The sequence below is a fragment of the Temnothorax americanus genome, unplaced genomic scaffold, assembly GCF_048541705.1.
Source record: "Temnothorax americanus isolate GAGA-0224 unplaced genomic scaffold, ASM4854170v1 Scaffold2, whole genome shotgun sequence".
Taxonomy (NCBI): domain Eukaryota; kingdom Metazoa; phylum Arthropoda; class Insecta; order Hymenoptera; family Formicidae; genus Temnothorax; species Temnothorax americanus.
This window is the reverse complement of record NW_027509338.1, coordinates 1527557-1549335: the sequence shown is the minus strand read 5'-3', so window position 1 is coordinate 1549335 and position 21779 is coordinate 1527557. Positions and strand designations below refer to the sequence as shown.

Below are 21779 nucleotides of genomic sequence, written 5' to 3'. Positions count from 1 at the left end.
CTCAATTCCGAAGGATAGGGGTGCTCCCCTTTGTACGTGATCGCAGAACGAAGAAATGTCGAGCGTGCTGTATATCAACATTTATACCAATCATTTATTACCAGGCAAATATTAAACAATATTGACAATTCTTCAATACGACAATCGATTCCCGTAAAAAATGATAACGGCAAAAATTTCAAATGTAACAGCTTCCAAAAATTTGCCGTGTCTCTCGAGCATGAATAAAATCCATTCACAAATATAAATATGTATCTTTTATATTAAACGTCCAGCCGAACGTGACACAAGTTTTTATGAATAACTGAAAAATTATATTAGTTATATCAAATAAACGACAATAAATTATAATATAATAAAGAAGAGCTTTTCGTCGACAGATCCAAACCAAGTTTCTGACAATTTTCACTTAAATTAATCTTGACTCCCAACTGCTAAATTACACCTACGTGACATTCATTGAATTCGCCGTAATTTATTCTACGTGATTTATTCGTTTACCATGTAGCATTTATGTTGAGGCTAATCAGAACTTCTCATTAAGCCGACGTTGCGTTGAAGACTGACTTTTTATTCGCTACCGACAATTCGAATACCTGGTAATTAATAACCGTTACATAATTCTACCCTGCATACATACGAGTAACCCGCGAAAACTATATCCTTAGCCTTTCTGCGATCGAATTAAGAGGTTTCGATGCCCGGTGGTGCGCGCAATGTTTCCGAGAACGTCTCATTATACGATGCAGGGGCTAATTTAGAAGGCGGGTTTTGCAACTCCGCTGCGTCATGGTCCATTCAAAGTTTCTAACTAATAACATGAGCGGCAATATCTTCTACATTTTCTCACACCGCACTCGCCGCTAATCATATGGGATCAACGCGCCATGCATGTATAAAAGCACCTTATTATCAAAGATACAACGGCCAATTGTTTCTTACAATTCTGTTGCATCCGTCCGATCAATCGTGTGTAAATCAGATTAATCAGATCAATCGCGCTATTTCCGACATTTCTGGATCGAATTAATGAGGTCGCTCATTTTTTAATATACAATTCTTTCTTGCCTGTCGCACAAGTTTTAATTATCATCATATTAAAATTTCTCTAAATCTTTCCGACTATAGGTAAGATTTTCAATCATGCTGCATTCACCGCACTTTGTCGGTATCGATTTCGAGATATAAATGGAGCTACAATCAAATTTCCTCCGTTCGTTTTTTCGACCGAAATTTGCATTCCACCTGCGGATTGAAAATTCTCGACCGTCGATGTATCGAAACTCCCCTGCGCGCGAGATCGCTTAATATCCGATCCGAGGCGCGCCTTGCAATTTTGCGGGCGACTCACACCCGCACTCGCTTCTAATAACACGCGGCGATGTAATCGGCCGTTGCGCAATTTTATCGCGCTCTTTACCGGATTAAAAGTGCCCCGCGCCGTGCTATCGGCTGCGATAAGGAAGGTCCACGTATATAGCCTCTCTTTTCTGCTTCATTCTTCTCGCGCCCAATAACATCGACGGCTAATTTAGAGCCAGCCGTGCAATTTTGTCGCGCGCGAACCACTCTCCTCTCTCACGAATTTACCTGTCGCTATTCGACAGATGCCAGAGGCAGATCATGAGTGCCCCACGAAAGTGTTTCGTCATTTTATGACGTCTAATTTGAGCCGCCTTTCAATTTTTCAAAGTTTCCCGCATTTTTTGTGCGAATATTTTTGTAAATTCATAATTATGACGGGTATATATCTGACGGTGTATACGAACATCATGTAATTTTTAACATCAAAAGAGTAAATAATAAAATTTGTATTGCATTTACCATTAGATTTGAATTTCTTGCGTAAAATTGCGGCGCCTAGCTTTCGCTTATTCGCCTCTCTTCTTATTCATTCCTCCTTCGACGTATACACGCTGCGACGGCATACAAGCGTGTCGGACAATCTAGCTAATTCGAAATCGATATCCGGCAATATCGATCGCGGCCCCGCCGAACGTCGTACTAATAAAAGCCGCCGATGATGGAGTTCGGCACAGGTAAATTGGCTCGAGCTATTGTCGACGAAAAGCAAGAATAAGGCACGACACGGGGCCGCGCGGGGGGAAAAACAGTTTTCCGCGGCGTGATTGACTCGTCGTAGCACGATTTCGGCGGATTTTCTCGCGCGCGGATGGAGAGGGGAAACGGTAAAGACGACAAGCCGTAATGGCACCGACAATCGAATCGTTATCGAATCAAAAATTCATTTCGCGCGAAACTTGATAATTCCGATGGGTTCGTCCTATATATCGTCAATTGAAATGTCAATTTCGCTACCGATTCTCTCTTGTTGTCGATTATTTATCTATGACTACTAGAATCAAGTGCGGTCAACATTGCACGATAAAAAAATCCAGAAAAATATATATAAATCATTGAATTGATTTGAGAACACTGGCCGTTGGACAGTATAAGTGCTATAAGAATAAACTCTGCGTCAGTTTCATGTCATGACTGGTAAAATACATCAAATCATCCGAAACTTGTGTCAAAAATATTTAAATAATTTATGTGTGCAAAAAACCGTGTACAAGTTTTAATAATAAAGATTTATAAGTAATTTTTCGTTGCAACGAAGACACGTACGCTCTCGTTGAAGATCCTATTCCGTAATAATAGAACTTAACGCTCGTTGAGCTGCGCTAAATTTGTGACGTCGCATATCTCGCGCGGAGCTAAGATCCCGGGCACTGATAAATATAAGTCAGATTTGATGCAATTACCCAAGTTTCGAGAGTGTTTCAAAGTGCAGTCTAGCCGAGAGAGACGCCGTGCTCTGGTGCATTGTGCAGGCGAATGAAGGATCGCGCGCGGCCTCTTTGTATTCCGGCGAGAAACCCCGCGTGTGGGGGACCATAACTTTTCCCGGGGAGACTTTATATACCGTAACGTCGTCGACCCCGCGCGCGACGAAACCACCTGGACGGCGAACTTTCGTCGTCCGAGATTTCCGAGGTGCCGTATACAACGAAAACAATGCTTGCGAAGCGACAGCGCGCGCTTGCATGGCACCCGCGACGTATAATGCGCCTCTCGAACTTTTAGCCGTACCTACCTACCGCGGACTTTGTCGCACGTATGGACGACGATGTGTGTGAATATGCGATATCAAATCTCAAGTCTAAGAACAAGTCTTGGAAACTTTATTCAAATCTATACGAGTCGCTGATTGTTAATAATACAATTTTAATATCCAAAAGTGTAAATATATAGAAATATTAAATATTTAGCATGTAAAATTTATTTTAAAAAATGGAGTAACGTCCGTAACACGTATTCAATTTTACTCCCTAGATGAAAATATTCTTCCTTGCGAAATCAAATTTGTAAATCCCCATAGAAAAAAAATCTAATATCTCAAGATATATCGGATCGAGCTAGCTGATTGATTGCCGAGCGTCTCTTCCGGGCGCCCAGAGGTCCATATAGTCTAGATTGGAAAAGCTCCGAGTCAGCCACGTGCAGCTGCGGTCCACCGCTATCATCGTCGTCATTCTCCAGAATCTCTAATGGCGTCGCATGTTAAGTCGTTTAGCGGTGGTCCGGTCCCACCGAAAAAATCTATTATTTTCCACTTTCTCCGTCTTTCTCCGCGAGCGGATCGAGCGGGCGTTGTTACTCCCGAGGGAGAAAAACGTCGGACGACGACGCGAGGGTAACTATCTTAAAGTGTCGTTAGGAAGTCATCCATTATGCGACAAAGGCGCTGCTCTCGCTCGGCCGACTGGAAGTCTCCTCGGACTCGAGAGAACACGCCTCTTGCTCATCTTCTTCTTCTCGGTCCATCTCATCGTCCGCTTCATCCCTTAGCTCGCTCGACACAGCGAGACGAGACATTGCGAGCAAGCATCGCCTCGACAAGCGTTTTTTGCGTCGCGACGCCGACTTAAGAACGCGGCGATCCGTGAGTATTTTGTTTGGGAGACTGTGACGACTGTGTGTCACGGCGTGACTAATATTTACTTCAGTCATGTGTGTTGGCAGTGTTTTTGTGTTCTTTTTTTGTTGGCAATACGCGTTTTTTATTAATCTTGATTTGTGATTATAACGCTAATGAAAATGAAAAAAGTTAACGGACTGTTTTGTGTGCATTTTGTTGATTATGCAAAACATATAATCTTTTAAACAAGATCTGTTTTTCTATCATTTTCAGATGTAAACAGAAATTAATGCATTTCTGGGAGATTGGATATGTATACGGTAAACAGCAAATATATATGTATACGTATTTGCGTCCAATATTCCCGCTGCAAGGTTTGTAATCTCAATCTGTGAGCGTCTCTTTTAAAAAAAAGAAAGGAAAGAAAACACGAGAGAGAGAGAGAGAGAGAGAGAGAGAGAGAGAGAGAGAGAGAGAGAGAGAAACAAGAACGGGAGAATTAGAGTACGCTCAGAAAATACGCGAGTGCCGCCTATTTCGGCATCGACCGCGACTTAAACGATTATACGAATGCGGCCGGGGGCCGTTCTGTGATTTGCATAGGGCGATTAGAGCTCCGTGGTCTGGCATCAGACGCATACCTCGAGCATTTAGACGCGCCAGCCCGATAACACGCGATTCGATGTTTCTTCGACCGCTCCCGCCCCGTCCTCCGCCCGTTACGATCCTCGCTAAACTTCGCGTTCCGCGAACGAACCTTCACCGGCAGAATTCACGTAAGCCACGTCGGAGCTCATTAATTTTCAGTCAACCAGAAAAAAAGTAATTGATTCCGTTTACACTCGTTGCTGTGTTACGTGCGAAAACCGTACTGCATATCCCGGAAACATTACCATCAGAAATATATGATTAATTCGGGTTTTTCTTTAATAATAATATTGTTAATTTTATCTATAACACCTTAACTTTTAATGACAAATATTTTTGCGATTAGAGTTTTGTTAAAACTTTTCTTTATTCTGTTACAAGATAAGGTTAGCATTTTAAATTAAAAAATTTGATTTTTATCTTTTGGAAAAACGAAGGATAAACAAGATTATTCTCATGATTGATATCAAATATTTGATATTTGTATTTACATATCGTAATATAAAATACTATCGTAAACGAGTTTTAAAATATCAAAGTTTTTTTGCGAATTTTTGATAGAAATTTCTGACAGAAATTTTATTCTCATATTTCGAGCAAAAATTTTTAAGCTTATTTTTCCACTGACCCGATAATTTTTGGACGCGCAATCACTTGAAGTTTCACTGCAAACGTGTTTTTTTCGAAAAAATTAACAACAATTCGCACAACAGCCAAAGCACAGAAAGATCCGTTCCATTCTTCACGCAATAAATTTTTTTTTTTTTTTTTTTTTTCGTTATCATTATCTGCTTTTATTGCTAGCTTTTTTCGCCGTTGCAAATCACCGCGCACATATTTTTCATCGATTCCCGATATCGCGGGCGTATATCGCGGAATCAGGATCAAATCTCGCGCGTTATTCCCGGCGGACAATGCCTCTCGCAGGACATTCGGGATGAATCAGGATCAAATCTCGAATACGATGTGCACACGTACGCATAACCCGCGTATATGTACATACGTATACATATATGCATGTGCAGCCCGCCGGGCGTATCTTCTTGACGTACAGTATGCGTTGCGCTTGCGCTATCGGTATCTAAACGTCCTAGTGCCCCGTATTCTCGAAGGATTAAGAAAATTTAAAGCTTTGACATCTGGCGTATCTCGAGAGATACGTCGCCGATTGGAATGAAATGAACGTGCCATGTATTTTAACGCGATGACGTTTCATTCTTTTTGTTTTGCATGTGCTAGAATTTTATTCATATACGGTACATGTGCTGTTAAACGTGAAAAATAAACAGAGTGATGAAATTTATTTTTTTTTTATAAAAGCTTTGGAAATGCGTGACATTTCACAGAAACGCTATTACCCGATTCCAATTTCGTATTGTTAGATACTTTTCGATATCTTTTGAATTGTTAGATACTTTTGAACTTTAATTTCAATTGTTAGATATTATATTCGAAAATTTTATTATTGCAATTGAGAACTGTGGCTATTATACGAAGCACTCTAAAATTTAGAAAAGTTGATTTTCGATTATTATTACCGTACACTTCAAATATCGTAGGTACGAAATTCGGCAATTCAATTAGCACGAACGATGACGTCAGTTTAATATTTTTGCAACGACAGCCGCGAAAGCGGTCGTTCTCGCTGGAAAATTTCGGAGCGCGCTTAAAGAGGTAGTGCTTTCAGAAAAGGGGTGAACGCCGAAGGAGGTTAATTCCTTGGGGAATTTCTTGGACAAGAACAGGACGAGGAGCGGGATGAATCGGCGAAAGCGTGCGTCGATCGGGATCCGAGGGACTTTACGGTCCATCGCTCGTCTTACAAAGCGCCCAGCACTCCTGGCTTCTTTCAGCGGGCTAACGAGCCGAAGGGCTCCGGTGCGCAAGGGAAAAAGAAAAAGGAACAATTACGCTCTTGCAGGGAAATGGCGCGCGCTTAAAGTGCGGCGAGCGCGCACAATGGCGTCGTGAGAATGATTCTATTTCCGTGTGCATGATAATTGCGCCGTTACAGTTGCAGTCACCCGTTAATTGCGTACTTTCCGAAGGACTGCATTATTCATAATTCGCTCGCGACCATTTGGTTACGCGGACACTTGGCTCACAGCAATGTTTCTCAATTTAATACAGTCGCAATTCAATAGAAAATTGTGGAACGCGCTTATAATGGTATGTAAACTTCAAAAAAAAAAAAGTATTAAAGTTAGAAAATTAGCAATGATAATCAGTGATAAAGATTACACGATTGTTATATATTAACGATTATAAGAAATAATTAATTTGCAGGACAAGAATTAAAATCTAAAAAAATGGAGGTATACAACTTGAAAAATTTATGCATTGAATTTCCATAATCTTTAAAACATGCACGATAAGAAAGTTCTGAGACTCAAATCTTGAGAGATGTATTTGAGAATTTTAGTATTCAGGAGCTTAAATCTTTAAAGTTGCAAATATGCTCAAATTGAAATATTTATGTCCTGAACGGCTAGAGTAAAGTTCACGAAAGTAAAGATATATGTATAGACATAGATAAAAATATCAGAAAAATTTTTAGTATTTCTAGAAATCGCGTAAAAAATAATTAGTTGAAAATTTGAATATTTAAAGCATTAATTCTCTATTTAAGGTAGGCGTCTCGCTACGTGCTAGTCATGTGACTGTTTGTAGGTTTTCACGTTCAGAAATATATTTCAGGCAATTTTTGCTAAGGAAAGAATAATTTTATGACGTATGGTGTAAAAAATTTCATACGTGACAAAGTATGTTACTTTTTCCAAATTATGTGATTTTTCTCATTTGACTCCGTTTTGATCAGCTGATCATGCGGGTCGTCGAGAAAGGTTACAAGTGAGGTTACATCTCCTTTTCGATTGAATTTTGACAATTACTGAGAAAGGGTTTCAAAACGCATGACGGGGGTGTCAATCACTATCCACGTCGGCTAAGAAAGACGAGCCTCATAACCTGCAACTAAAGTGATTAGCCAGCGGCGTTGCCAAGTCTTCCCAACTTTGTGATTGAAACCGTGATAGAGCCTTCTTTTTCGTGCCGTCTGTATGAAGTAATGCAAACGTTGTGATTTTTTAGATCGATTTTCTAGAGTAAATAGTCGGTAAGGAGCCACAGAAAAAATCGACTGCAAAGCTGATCATATAATTTGATATAAAATCCAAAATCGAAAACTTTATCTAATACATGTCCTGACGAGACGACTACCTTAAAAAGTCAAGAACACGAATTTGCTAAATTAAATACAATAGTTCCAAAATTTCATTACAAATATTCAAACACTATCCAAGTATATAAAATTATACAATGTTTTTAGAATAGAAAATTCAATAGAACAGTCTTGATCCTCTATATAATACACATCGCTGTTCCAAAATTTGCGTACGATAAGGTGCAGCTATTTTTAATGCGAAGTACTTTCAACCTTCATTATTCTCATGAAATTTATTTTTTTCAAACGTTTTTCCTTTGTCAGACGCAGTTGTAGTTTTTTTTACTCATAATGAAATTTTTACAGCGAGTTCAAAACGAGGTCGATCCTGCCGCGATCTCGATGTTTCCCATTCCGATTTGTTCGTGCCATCCATTGAATGATGGTGGAATTTCTTTCTCGTCGCTCGGCTTTCAAGAAAGCTTTTAGAATTTCTCCGGAATGATCGCTTGAAAGCCCGCGAAAGTATCTTATGATGGAACGTTCGTTTCGCGTTTATTCCGCGCCGGTAATTACGAATAATCGTGTTTCGAAGTAATTCGACGTTTAAAAACACGAGTTTCAAAAAAAAAACCTGGAAGAACGAAAAATCGAAGATTTATGTGTTTTGAAGTTATCGAATATTTTCCAAACTATTCCACGTCAACATTTTAAAATATTTCTCACATATCTACTCTGCATTATTTTTGTAAAATATATATGTCTTACTCTTTTTCAAATAATATGTATAACGAAATAATGTGATACCATGTATAGTGGAACTACAATCTCAGATTTTGAAGAAATAACTGTTTAAATCACGAGAACAATTAAAATTTTTTAATTGAAGCTTGGCCTATAATTGGATTATTTTATGAAATGCGAAACTTTATGATGTCTTAAAACGATATTCAAAGAAGTAGTATATTTCAATCACCCACAAATTTAGTTATCTATCGAATGACTACATACAAATTGCATCACTTAGGTTGTGATTCTAAAATTGGACTATGATATATATATATATATATATATATATATATATATATATATCGTTTTATAAGACATCAAAATTTCACATTTCATAAAATCATCAAATTATAGTCCAAGCTTTAATTAAAGGACTTTAATTTGTTTTTGTGATTTATTAATATATTAGATGATTTCAAGCGCTATGTTCGGAAAGTGTTCGATTAGTAAATGGATATACGGTGAGCACACCGGGGATTTACGCCCCCGAATAATTTTCGCGAGCGAGTTTTCTCGGTTCTAATCCGACGAGCGTGGCGAGAATTCCACTTGTAGATACTGAATTTCTGCTGTGCGCTCGAGCGTCACTAAAAAAAAAGCCGGAAACTTTTACGCTCCGGGTCAACGGGTCTGCGTGTCCAGTCGATGCGTGTGTTCACCGAAGCGGCGGTACTTTGTGCCGATGACAACTTTGTATGGCTCTGATTCTCTGATCATCGGATTTCGCGCTTGAAATCCGCCGAAACGAAAAATTCGTGCGTGCCAAACGAATAATTAAAACAGCTTTGAGCACGAAGAGTGATTACATACATATTTTTGGATATTTTTTCTTTATCATATAGAAGATTTTTTAGACATTTATTAGGAACTCCTAAAAATCGGAGAAATTTGACATGCTCCGCCAGTTTCCGGAAAAGTTTCAAAATTCCTTTCCACAATATTTAAAAATAAAATTAATCATCTTTTAATCGATATATTTTCTAATTATATGCAAATCATAATAAAAAACTATACTTAAAAATGAAATGGTTAGAAAACATAATAAATTTATCTTTTTCTTTTATTTTATATGCGTTTTGTAATCATATGGAAAATAATACTAAAAAATTTACATATTTTTTTATAACCTTTTTAATATTAAAAGGAGTCAAATATCAATAATTCACGCGTTTTAATATTTTTCAAGCAAGGTGCCAATTTGTTTCGCTATAAATTCTAAATTTTAGCTAGGTCCCTTTATCACTATTTACAGGTCGCTTGCTTCATAACATATAGAGCCACAAAAATCGCCAAACGCGATATTTTCGTTTCATAACTTCTGGAGCAACGAAAATCGTCAAACGCGATATACGTTTTAGCTTTACATCAGGCACGTTGCTTCACGCTTCTCTATTCCTCAATTAGTGCTATTATTACGCCCGAATAGCCCGATAGACAGCGCAGTTCCGACAAATTCTCCGATTATAGGCCACATCCCGCGCCGTAAATAGTCGGTGGCCCTTTATGGAGCGTCACGCATATTATTTATTCACGTCACGGGATCGAAGAATACCCGGATCCCATACCCAATGGCGAGACTGTGAAAGAGACGACGAAGAAAGGGGATGAAGGATAAGACACGGCAGCCGGCGGGGGTAGAGCGGTGGGGGGGGAGGAGGTAGAGAGAGGAGAGGCGAAAGAGAGCGACAGCGAGGATGCGAGGAGTAATAAGTCGAGATAACGAGCTTTTCGATTCTCTCCCCGGGTCGAAACGGAAAATTAATTAAGTGACTCCCAGGGTTCGCCAGGCATTCTTAACCTTGGAAGACACAATGAACGAGGAATCGTGCTCGTGCGAGAGCGAGATGGGCCCCGGGAGAAAGCGACGGGAGAGATCTTTTGAAGCGGAGAACGCGGGAGAGGAAAAGAGAGAAAGAGAGCCTCGTCGGCTATCAGGGTCATTAGTTACGGATGTCTCGTCGAAACCGGCCACTCTCGTCTCGATAAACAGGAGACCCATTTCGAGACATTCGAAGAGAGGACAACAGGGGGAGGGGGCCAACAGGAGGGGCCCCTCGCGAGAGATAGGAAAAAGAGGCACGCGGAGGAGGCTTACAAATAATAATTATGGCCCTCGGTAATATAACGGGCCGCGCGTCCGTTATCGAAGGACTCTCTCGGTGAGTGCACTACGTTGTTCGTGAGATATATGCAGCCCCGGCCCGCTCGTTTCCATCTCGTCATCGCGATCGTCGTTCATTTTTGGGCCTCCCCTTTCACCCGCGGCTAGTCCGGACTCTATACCTCTTCCCGATAGCATTCCTGATAGCACGCGAGCGACGTTTGTGAGGTGTACCTGTCGTTTGTGTTGAGTCTACCGGGCGCCATAAATTCGAATAAATTCTTCATTTGCTTTTTTTATTATTTACTCAATATCGGTATGTGCGGGCAAAATAACGGACAGAGCTTATTATCCCGAGTAATATACTACTCTCGAAACAGTTAAACGATCATTTCTCCAAAATAAATGTTGACGTTTCAAGACTTGCAGATTTAAAAAATGTATTCTAATAATCGAATTTGGTACTCATTGTCAATAAATACATTAATGAAAATACAAATTTTTCGTTCAGTGTCTTTGCAATTTTATTTTCTTAATAAAAAATTCACAGAAAAATTAGAAAAAAAACTAAAAAACGTATCCACAAGTTCGAGGAAAGTAAGATACTTGAAGAGAAACCAGGTGTATCAGAGTCGCGCCGATCGGATTCGAGGCGAAATCCGGGATCGGAATCGACGTCTATAGTATTTCGACGCCTCTGCGAGCATCGCGGCGGTCGCTTTTGTCATGCTCGTCTTACTTACGCGAACACGCGTGAAAGGGTCCGGCAATCTGACTGTCCTCGGGTAGAAGATACGAGGAGATTTTCAGCAGCTTAAGGGGAATTGCGGGGGACGGGAGCTTGAGCCGCGCGGTGGAGAGACCTGGGCGGTACGAAAAGAGAGAACGCCCTGGAACTGGAAGTTCTGGAGGGTTCGGTATGGTGCACCGAAGTAGATTGCACGCTTAATCGGATAACTTAGATTCGAAAGCCGGACTTTGACTCCTTTATATAGTAGCACGGACGTACGTGCGCACACGCGCCAGCGGTGCTCAACTGTTTACTGATTAAAAAAAACTGCCAATTAAGACTGTATACATATAATTCTCAACAGTTGCAATTAAATATAAACTACTGTAGTATAGCGTAAGATTTGAGAGACTAAGAATAAAAGAAATATTAAAAAGTTTGTAAGTATTTATATCACTTCAATGTACTTATATAATAAATATTTTTTATGTATAAAAAAAAATACTTACAAATTTTCTAATTTTTCTTTTATTCTCAAACTATCGATAATATTGTAGTGCCTAATTATATCGCGCAAAGTATACGTTATTGTATTCATTTATAACACTGATATTTAAATCTAACAAAATCTTTTTTGAGGTATTAAAAAAATGGATACCGACACATAACGCCGAATACGGCTAACGAGATTTGGCGAGAAACTCGCGAAATGTGTGTGTGACAAATGCAGTGGCTTTGCAGCAAGGCTCACTCGACTTTTCCGTGCGTGCGTGTCGTCCATATCTATGGTTTTCTCTCCGCCTTCTTCTGGCCCGCTGCCGATCTGTCCGTCACGGTACACGCGTGCACGCATATGCGTGATGCGCCTCGGCCCGCTGTGCGTGCGAAAGCATGAAAATCGCGGCGGCGACCTGTAATCTGGCGCAGCGACCGCGGCTCCGGATTCGCATAAATATACCGGAATTATCCAGATTGAAGTAAAATATTTTTACACCGCAAAAACCGATTGTCGAGAGAGATAGGTTCGCATTTTCCGAGCGTGAGCGCGCGAGTGGGTGCATGGCTTCCTGATCTCGGTGTAGAACCGTTTTATTTGCGAACTCATAGGTAAAAGATCCGACGATTTCCTTCGATTCCTCCGACTACCATTCGCTTCCTCTGTTCCGGAGGCCTTTTACTTCACCGATCTTCCGCTCTCGGCTTCCTGGCAGTACTTCCGATAAAAACCGCGCTCGAAATTACATCCGCTCGAGGGTGAATATCCAAACGACGGTACGGAAAAGAGTGGAAATCATGTCGAAACGCGCAGTGACGCTGTACGAAGTCGAGAGAAGCTGACTATTCGTCTATTCACTTCCGTCCAGTCATCACTGCATAATTTTGGCTAAGAATATTCCAGATTAGTTTCCTATCTCTTTCCGCTTTTTTCTCTTTTTCTCAATACTTCAAAGCAATCAAATGATAGTAAAGTAAAGATAACTTAAGTAAATCTAATAATTAATTAATGTTAATAACTTCTATATTGCATTAATTTCTTTCTTTAAGGTTGTTAATTATATAATATGTAATGATAACTTTATCTTCATTAAACGATATTTTGCTTAATTACTATCAAATTTCAGTATTTGATCAACTCCAGCATTTACAGTTGACTATATCTTTCAAAATCAAGTATAATTGGTGGTAAAACTTTTATCAAATTTGACATATTTAATCAGAAAAAAAGATTCACGTTTTTAAGCGGGACTTAAGAATAATGCGGCTGTTACGCCCCATATAAATTATGAATCTTCAAATTAAAAGCTGGCATAAACCCCCCAACATCTGCAGCTCCTGCCGCCGCTCTAAATCACCCGGAACGCATTAAACACGTCACGGCCGTGTCGCAAGCTCTCCGCTACCCTTCAGCCAGGAGGGAGCGTTAAGGGCGACAATTCCTTTCGCGCGACTCTTTTTCCACCCTTGTTGGTTATTGCTGCTCGTACTGGTGAAAATCGTAACGTTTGCTGATAACGTAGTAAAAGTATTAAAAAAAAAAACAACATATATTCTACAACATATTCTCATATTTAAGAGAACAGCAACAAACGATTTTATCCACTTCTCCAAATTCATGTCAATGCATTTTAGATCGATGATTCATTGTACAAGGCAGAGCACAGAGGCTTAATATTAATATGCATTATAGTAATAAAAAGTAATTATTTTTTTTTGTCCTTATATAACAATTGGTAATTATTGATACATTCTTAAATTATTCATTTTTAATTGGAAAAAATATTTTCTGTATTTTTTGTTCTTAAATTTGAATTAATGCTTAACGAGATTCTTTCATGTTTCGAGATGCTTTACAAATATTAAAATATGAAGAGATCAGGTTCTCTGAAAATTAAATTTTCCGTTGATAATGTATTTAAAATACATTTATCTGGCTTTTTAAAACTGCGCTTTGCTCAAATTTGCCTGGTCCATTTAGTTCACGTGCGTAAACACAAACCTGTACGAGGATAAAATTTGTCCGACATCGAGCGTGTGACGTCGCGTCGGGGGTACGCACGGGTAATCCCGAGGGTTCGAGCCAGTAGTGGTATTTCGTCGGGAGTTGGCCGCCCGCTCTCTTCGGGGTGCGCGTTCTCACCGGGAATGGATGTAACGGCAAGTGTAAAGGGGTGGCGGCAGGATAATATTTTAAAACGAGCGCGCGAGTCTGTTGCGGGCAGAGCTCTCTCGCCGGTGTGGCTCTCTCGCGCAATGCGCTGAAGAGAACAGGACGAGGAGAGCGCAAAGCGTCGGGCAGGAGGGGGTTGCGAGGAAGGGAGGGAGGGAGAGGGTTGTACGTAAAGGAAGGGCGTGCCCGCTGTTATCTGGCTTGTTCCCCGGATGAAATATCGGCTAGCAGTTTCAGGCCTTCTTTTCCACTCCTACCTCGATCTTCTCCTCCCGAGTCTTCCTTCCTCGTACGCCTTCTTCCTCTTCTACTTCTGCCTCCCTACACTCTTTTTCTCTCCCCCGCCTACCGGATTTCTCCGCGGCGCTCTCCTGTAAAGCGAAAACTTTTTCCGCGTGCGCTATTGTCAGACTTTTTGATTGCGTTGGGATTTCCGCTTCTCTCCCCATTTTCTTTTCTTCTCATTTAAATTCGTCTTTTTTTCTCTGCGGTTTTTCTTTTTCCACACCTTCTTGTATTTTTCATATATATTTCTTCTAAACTCGGTGGATTCTCTTCCACTTTCTCTTTTTATTCTGCAATTTTTATCTTACCGGTAATCACTTTTTTCGCGTTTTTTTTTTATTTTTTTATTTCTATTAGCATTTGAACCTAACCTTATAATAGCTTCATGTTTCTCTCGTAATGCTGTGTATCGTATCTTACTCATCTTTATTTTTCTGTTCGAATTTGCTCATTCACACTCTTTATAATTTTATCTTCAACATTTTGTCGCCGATTTATACCTTTATACGTTTTTATTTCCAAAATCGATTTTTACCTTTAACCCTATTCACTCTAACGTTTTTTCCGCCTCTTTAATGTTAATAGCTTTGAAAAATTCCCCAAAAATTATTAATAATATCTTTGTACCTTCGACTAAAAATCAATGTAAATAACATTTGGAAATCATTTATTTAAATATTTTTTTACAACATTTATATGTTGACAAACACATATTACGACTCGTTTTATTTAAAAAGTCATTTTTTCGGCGTGGGGGGGATTATTCCACGATAATTTGTTTTTCACAAAAAAATGATTGTTAGAAACTCGTGGGACACGAACGGGCATGGTTGGAGTGAACAGGGTTAAAAATCCTATCTTGTATTGATATTATATTTCTCTTAATATTTATTTGTTCATCTTTATCTCTTTTGTCACATCTATTTGCGTCTCGCAAATGTATCTTTTCATCTCTCGTAAACCTAAGCGAGGACATCCTAATCTTCATCATTTTCGTAGAGCAACGTCTATGTCGATTCTCATCGTATCATTATCATACATCGCCAGGGGGCCCATCGATCAACCCCATCCATGGGTACCGGGAGCAACTTCCCCAAACGATCTCTCCAGAAAGACGAGAGAAAGAATAAATAGGACCGAGGGATTATCCCATCAAAGGATAACGTATGCCGCCCGTCTTCTTTTACGAGAGCGCCGAATATTAGAAGCACGCAGCGGCACTTTCTTAATCCTTTTCAAGCGGCGGTGCGGAAAAACCGGAGCGAGGAGATGGGGAGGTGGGAAAAATCTACGGAAGGAAAAAATTTAACAGCTTGGTCGCGTAAAAGCGTTCTCGGGATAGACTATTATAGATATATATGAAAGTGGAAAGATAATCAATACGCACTTCTCTTAATGAGTATAAGTCTATCTTGCAATCGTCGTAGTTCGTAATCTTGTCATCATCCTCGTCATCATCGTCGCATTTTCCCACCTCCATTAGTTTTTATATTGTGTATTAGATCCTATGCTAGAATTATTAATCCGTTTTCTATAACGTAGACTGAGATATATGAGACTGATTGTGAATATTAATGTGAACTGTCGTTCATAATGTAAAATCCAATAAAGTAAAAGCGTATAGTAAAAGAGAGATTGGCAATCACTTCTTGAAGAAAAATAACTTAGGGCATAAATAATATAAAATATTTTGAGATTATTTAACTTTTTTTAAGCGCAAATGACTTCTTTGATGAAGTCAGAATCACTTTTTCTTTACAGAAAATATCAACATTTTATCAGCTAAGTTTTAAATTAAAACTAGAAGAAGCAAAATATTTTCAAATTAAATATCTCACTATATATTGATTCGGCTAATACTTAATGTTACCAACCACAAGTTTTCAATTATTCAAGTTTTTAAATTATTTATACAATTCAAGAATTATATATATATATATATATATATATATATATATATATATATAAACATCTCTCGATACTTTCAAAAAATATTATCGCCAAAAAGAATTTATCTCTGAAGTAATATCTGTTTGAAATTATTTTACAATATTCTGTATACGTATCCATCGATTATATTTTAGTATTTGCTTTTTGTGTTGCATATGACAATTCTAATTCGTTTCACAATGGAGTAAATTTTGCCAAAATAATCACAGTGACTGTAATCGAAAGTGTCAATCGTTTGGCGCGCAATTATGATGGAAAGGCATCGTCGCGCTTTTCGCGAGTTCAATATTTGTCGCCGATGGCCATGCAATGGCTCAAATGGATCGAATAAAACGAATTCGTTTCTACTGAAGACGTCGCGATGCCTTCGGCATGACGCGGCGGAATCATCAGTGCAGAGATGCAACGTGATCGATCTATCATGATAAATCGAGATCTTACTTTTTGTGTTTTCCTTTTTGATGCTACGCAAAATCGCAATTATTAAACCATATCAATCAATTAAAACATTATCAGTAAGTAAACCTTATCTCTCAAGACGTAAAATGTTAAAGATTTTAATCATGTAATGATTACAAATAAAAATTTTAAATAACATTATTTTTCCTAATGTAAAACTAAATTTAAATTATTTCTACACTTTAAGTAATTCCAACTCTGTAATTCTAAGAAATACATATATTTAAAAAGAATAAGAACACATAGTTTTACGAAAAAAAAATACAGCATCTGAATTGTAATCACATCGGTACATCGTGTAGCGGATGGAAACATTTTTAGAAAGATGTGACATGATGCTTCTTCCACCTCTCGAATCCGAGTCATCATGATGTTATCATCGGCTATAATCCTGATCGCGCGATGCGCACCGGAGAGACACGCAGTCACAAATATTCATGTGACACAGCGGAGACTCGGCGGAGCTACAATTTGCCGGATTAAATTGTAATCATCGGCTAATCTGTCTCGTAGGATCGCGATCTACTCCAAGCAGGGAATCAATCAAACCTGCTGACCTCTTATCAGACTCCTCGAGGGGATTTTATCTCATTGTCAGATTTTATCTCCTGCGTACATATATCATGTGCTTTTTTCATGTTATATTGTCGCAATCCCGATTTTTCTACTGTAAATTAATACTTCGCGTACACTTTCTATATAAAAATTTATTAAACTATTATACTCTAAATTATGCACGTGGATCAAAACAGATAATGTGCGTATAATTGCGTTAAGATTTAAATGAGAATCACGTGTAATTTAACTTTTTATAAAAATTATTACATATTGTTATTAACGTACTTATATTTAATCTGTATGTATTTCTTAAATTATTTGACGTGCGATTTTGTCTTTTTATCTTTAATTTGTGAGAGACTTTAAAAAAAGGTTGCAAATTACAAACTTGCACATTGCTTCCTCATTATTACAGCTTATTTTATTTAATGTATAAATTTAATGTATATATGAGGAAGCTTTTATTTTATTTAATGTATAATTATTAGTATTTATTTTTTTGGCTTCCTCGTAGAGGAAGCTTTGTGAGCAAAGGGTTCTTCTTGCACACTTAAAAACTATAAAGAAGCCCCGATATCTCAATATTTGCGGAAGTTAGAGCAAATTTACCGAAATTTCTATAACTCCAGAACTAATCAACCAAATCTTAACGAATTATATATGAAATAGGGGTAAAAAAGACTGAAAAATATAATAAAATTAGAAATAGATCGATATCTCCAAATTTGCGGAAATTAAAGCATAAACAAACATTTCTGCAAATTCAAAATTTTTATTTAAAAACCCCTTGATTATTAGCAATTTTTATTAATTCTATTATATTCTTCAGTTTTTTCTACTTCTATTTCATATATAATTCGTTCTGGAGTTATAGAAATTTCGGAAAATTTGGCACCTACACACACACATACACACACACATACATACATACAGACATTTTTTTAAATTGCAATTTTTCGACATTTTAGAACATTCTGAACACATTCAAGAAAAACAAAAAAAATTTCTTTTTACGAAAACAAAGCTTTCTCTACGAGGAAGCAAAAGATGTCGACGATACGTAACTATGCCAATGACAATCGCGGAGGAGAGACGTCTTTTACGACATCGTATTCGCTGCGCGAGGTCGTTGAAATTTCGCGTTAAATATCTTCGTTTATATTTAAACGAGATATTAAGTGCACCGTTTCCAGTGAACCACACACACACACACACACACACATCCAGTATATCTCTATTAAATATAATATCAAACGAAATTAAGCAGCACTACTCTCCTGCCACGAGGTTACCGACCGACTTCCTCGACTTAAGTCTACCGGCACCCTCTACGTACGCGATGCAGCCAGGGTTCCGCACGATAAATCCTCGCCGAGTAAGGAAGCCAAATAACTTAAACGCGATTTCGCGAGTGTAGAAGCGTTTGGAATGAACGAGCCAGGACGAGAAAGAAGAGAAGGTGCGGGAGGAGGGGGGGAGCCAAAAAGGGGGAGGAGAAGAAGGAAGAGAAGGTGAAAGAGGTGGAGACTCCCCGAAAAGTAATGTGAGAAATACGGCGAGGGCCGCGGCGCGGGTCAAGAGGTACAGTCGAAAAGATGCAGGCGAGAGAAACGGGAAGGCGGCGAGAAACGGGAAGATATTTGGAACGCTCAATTCGAGGGTACAGGAAGCGAGATATCGGCGTCCGACGAAATAACCGAAGAATCTTATGCTCATTTCGCGAGAGCCGCCCGAAGCCGCCAACAATTCCTTATCGGACTCGAGATCGCATTGTTGTCACCACCACCACCATCCCTCTACCTCTCCCCCTTCCACCACTTGTTCCGTCGTCTACCCTCCGCGCTCTCGAGTGCAGCATCTCTGACACTCGCACGACACTAAATCCAGCACAATGGCGCGGGTGTAACGCTATATAGCGTGTTCCGCGGGTCGATGCCGCTTTACCTCGCCCGTTCGCTTCCTGGGAAACTTGTATAGGACGGTGCAGAGCTAACGCCCATCTTCTCCAAACTTTTGAGTGCGAATGTAACGTAAATATAAATGGGGAACATATTTAAGAGAAAAGACAAAATGTTTACATAAAATTACAGATAGACTGAAGACGAAGAAATGGAAAAATAACTAAACATTTGATAATTAGGAAGCTTGTAAATAAACAACGAGGTCTAATCTTTCCGACCAACGGCACATGCTATATGGCGTTACACTCGCGCCATTATGCTGGATTTAGTGTCGTGCGCGAGTGTCAGAAATGCATCGAAGTATTAATAATGGCATGAGGTCAAAAGATGTCATCATAAGGCTGCCTCGTAAAGGCGACGTATGCAAAGATTAGAAATTGACATTGACTCTGAACTGTCCTGTATATAAATGTCCATTCGAATGTGTGTTCGTCTTTACGAGGCAAACTTGCAAACATTATTCAATATTGCGATGACATCTTTAGCGGCGTCTAGGGATCCATAAAGATTTCCAATCAAACAAGATTTGTTCGACGGATAAGCATTACACGTAGGAAATTGCTAATCGAATTGCGAACTATACAAAAACCCCCGGTAGAGCCCCGTAGCTATTTTCAGAACTTTGACCCTCGTTATATTGACGACTACTCGTAATAAACATGTATATGGTTACATTGCAATTTATATTCATAGATTACTTGAAAGCCGATGTGTAAGTCGTAATTAAAAAATTCTTACATTCTTTTCAAAAATACAGTATTTTAAGAAATATCTTTAAAACCACGATGGCGCATAATTATATTAATGATAGCTATGGCTCTAGGGGCGCTTCTGCAACACCACCCTACTGCAGAGAGTGTGGCCTTGATTTCCTTAAATAAATTCTATTTCGATGAGGCGCCTTTTAAGGTAAAAATTAATAAATGCGGATGCATAAAACCGAATGCATCTTTATATATGAGATTCTCGTCTAAAAATAGTGAAACGAGTCGCTCCCGTTTTTCTGAAGTACTTTTAGAATATTTAGTAAAACGTACATATTGAACGTTCATCGAATCTTTAGTGATATTCCTGGCGACGTTGACTTTCAAGTCGAGTTCCGATCGATGCTATCTGGCCGAGCCATGAAAGCGCAAACTCTCTCCAAAACTAGCGAAGCCTGCTCCCAAGAATCGCCAAGCAGCACTCGCGCGCGCGGAAACGATTTCTCGAAGACTCATTCAAAGGTCTTTCGATGTAAACGGACGCGAATTCAACTCGAAATAGGTTATCGTAATCTTAACACATTTTTTTTTTTTAATTCTTTGAGATTAGGAGATTCCATTTCAACAATAATTTACATATTAATTCTCGAACGATTTAACATGGTTAATGTTTAGATGTCACAGTTTAGAAAATTTTTAATTTTATTTTTGTAAAATAATGACGCCATACAAATTTTATATAAAAGCTTCTCTATTTTCGCGCTTGCCACTCTTCCGCTCAGAGACTTGTAAGATGTGCATTTGTTTCGTAGCATTTACAATTGGAAGTTATAAATAATTAGAGAGTGGTGAATTATTTATCGCACCATGCAGTAACATGAAAATTTCAGGCAGTATAACTCTTGTTCCGCCAACTTCGCAATGGAAACAATTCAATATAATGTTGCCAAATGCACATAGTGTTTTGGAGCTGTTGTATTTTTCTTTTTTTATGTCTCTAACAATTTTCTCTATATATAGGTATCTCAAAACTCAATTGAATATATATTAATACTAAAGGGAGAGAAATATAAAAAGATGTCTAGCATAAAATGCATCGATATCTTTTTTCGAAAGATGCAGCTCCAGACTGACCCATTTGCGTGCTCGTTCAAGGCTAGAAACTACTTTGAGAACTCGCGCGCGATAAACGTCGATTCGCTCGGGAGAAATTCTCGATTCGAGAGAAACGCGCTCGATTCCATGGATACGACCGCGACTCCTAATTCCTCCGGGCAGAACAGATAGAAGTGGATAGCTCTTGATACAGGAGGCGATTCCAATTCCAACGGTTAACGCCTGTCTGTATAGAATCGCTACCAAAGGTGTAGTCCTGAATGTTTAAGGGGAGGCGCCGCAATGTAGCCCTTATGTGTGATGCATTCCCACGACGGCCGTAAAGGCCCTTCGCGAAAAAGGCCGCTCGCTTACGATTGACGCGAACCATGTCACAATGTCTCGTAGACTTATTCGCTATTCAAAGTTCGGATGGATATATATACATGTAAAATACAAAAAAAAGTTATTTTTTTTAATTATGTATTTCAATTGCAAATCAAATGGCAATAAGTTTTATGGGGAGTTAATATTAAGTTATATAGAAGAGAATTTTGAATAACGAGATAAAATGTGAAAATTTTACAATTAATTTTTCGTAAATTTTTTTTAACGAATTCTTCGTGAAAGTCCGTTAACGTATTTATTTAGTTTAATCAAACATTGTTCGTGCTACAAGCTATTGGGGGGATATATAGTAAATTTTTTAATTTTAGTTTAATCTTTATGATTTATCGCAATCTATA

General features: G+C 38.8%; 1 protein-coding gene across 3 annotated transcripts in view; it reads left to right on the top strand.

The window, feature by feature from the left end:
• LOC143897200 (latrophilin Cirl) overlaps positions 1-21779 on the top strand; it is a 470740-nt gene that overhangs the window by 381784 nt on the left and 67177 nt on the right. The window lies entirely within an intron of this gene.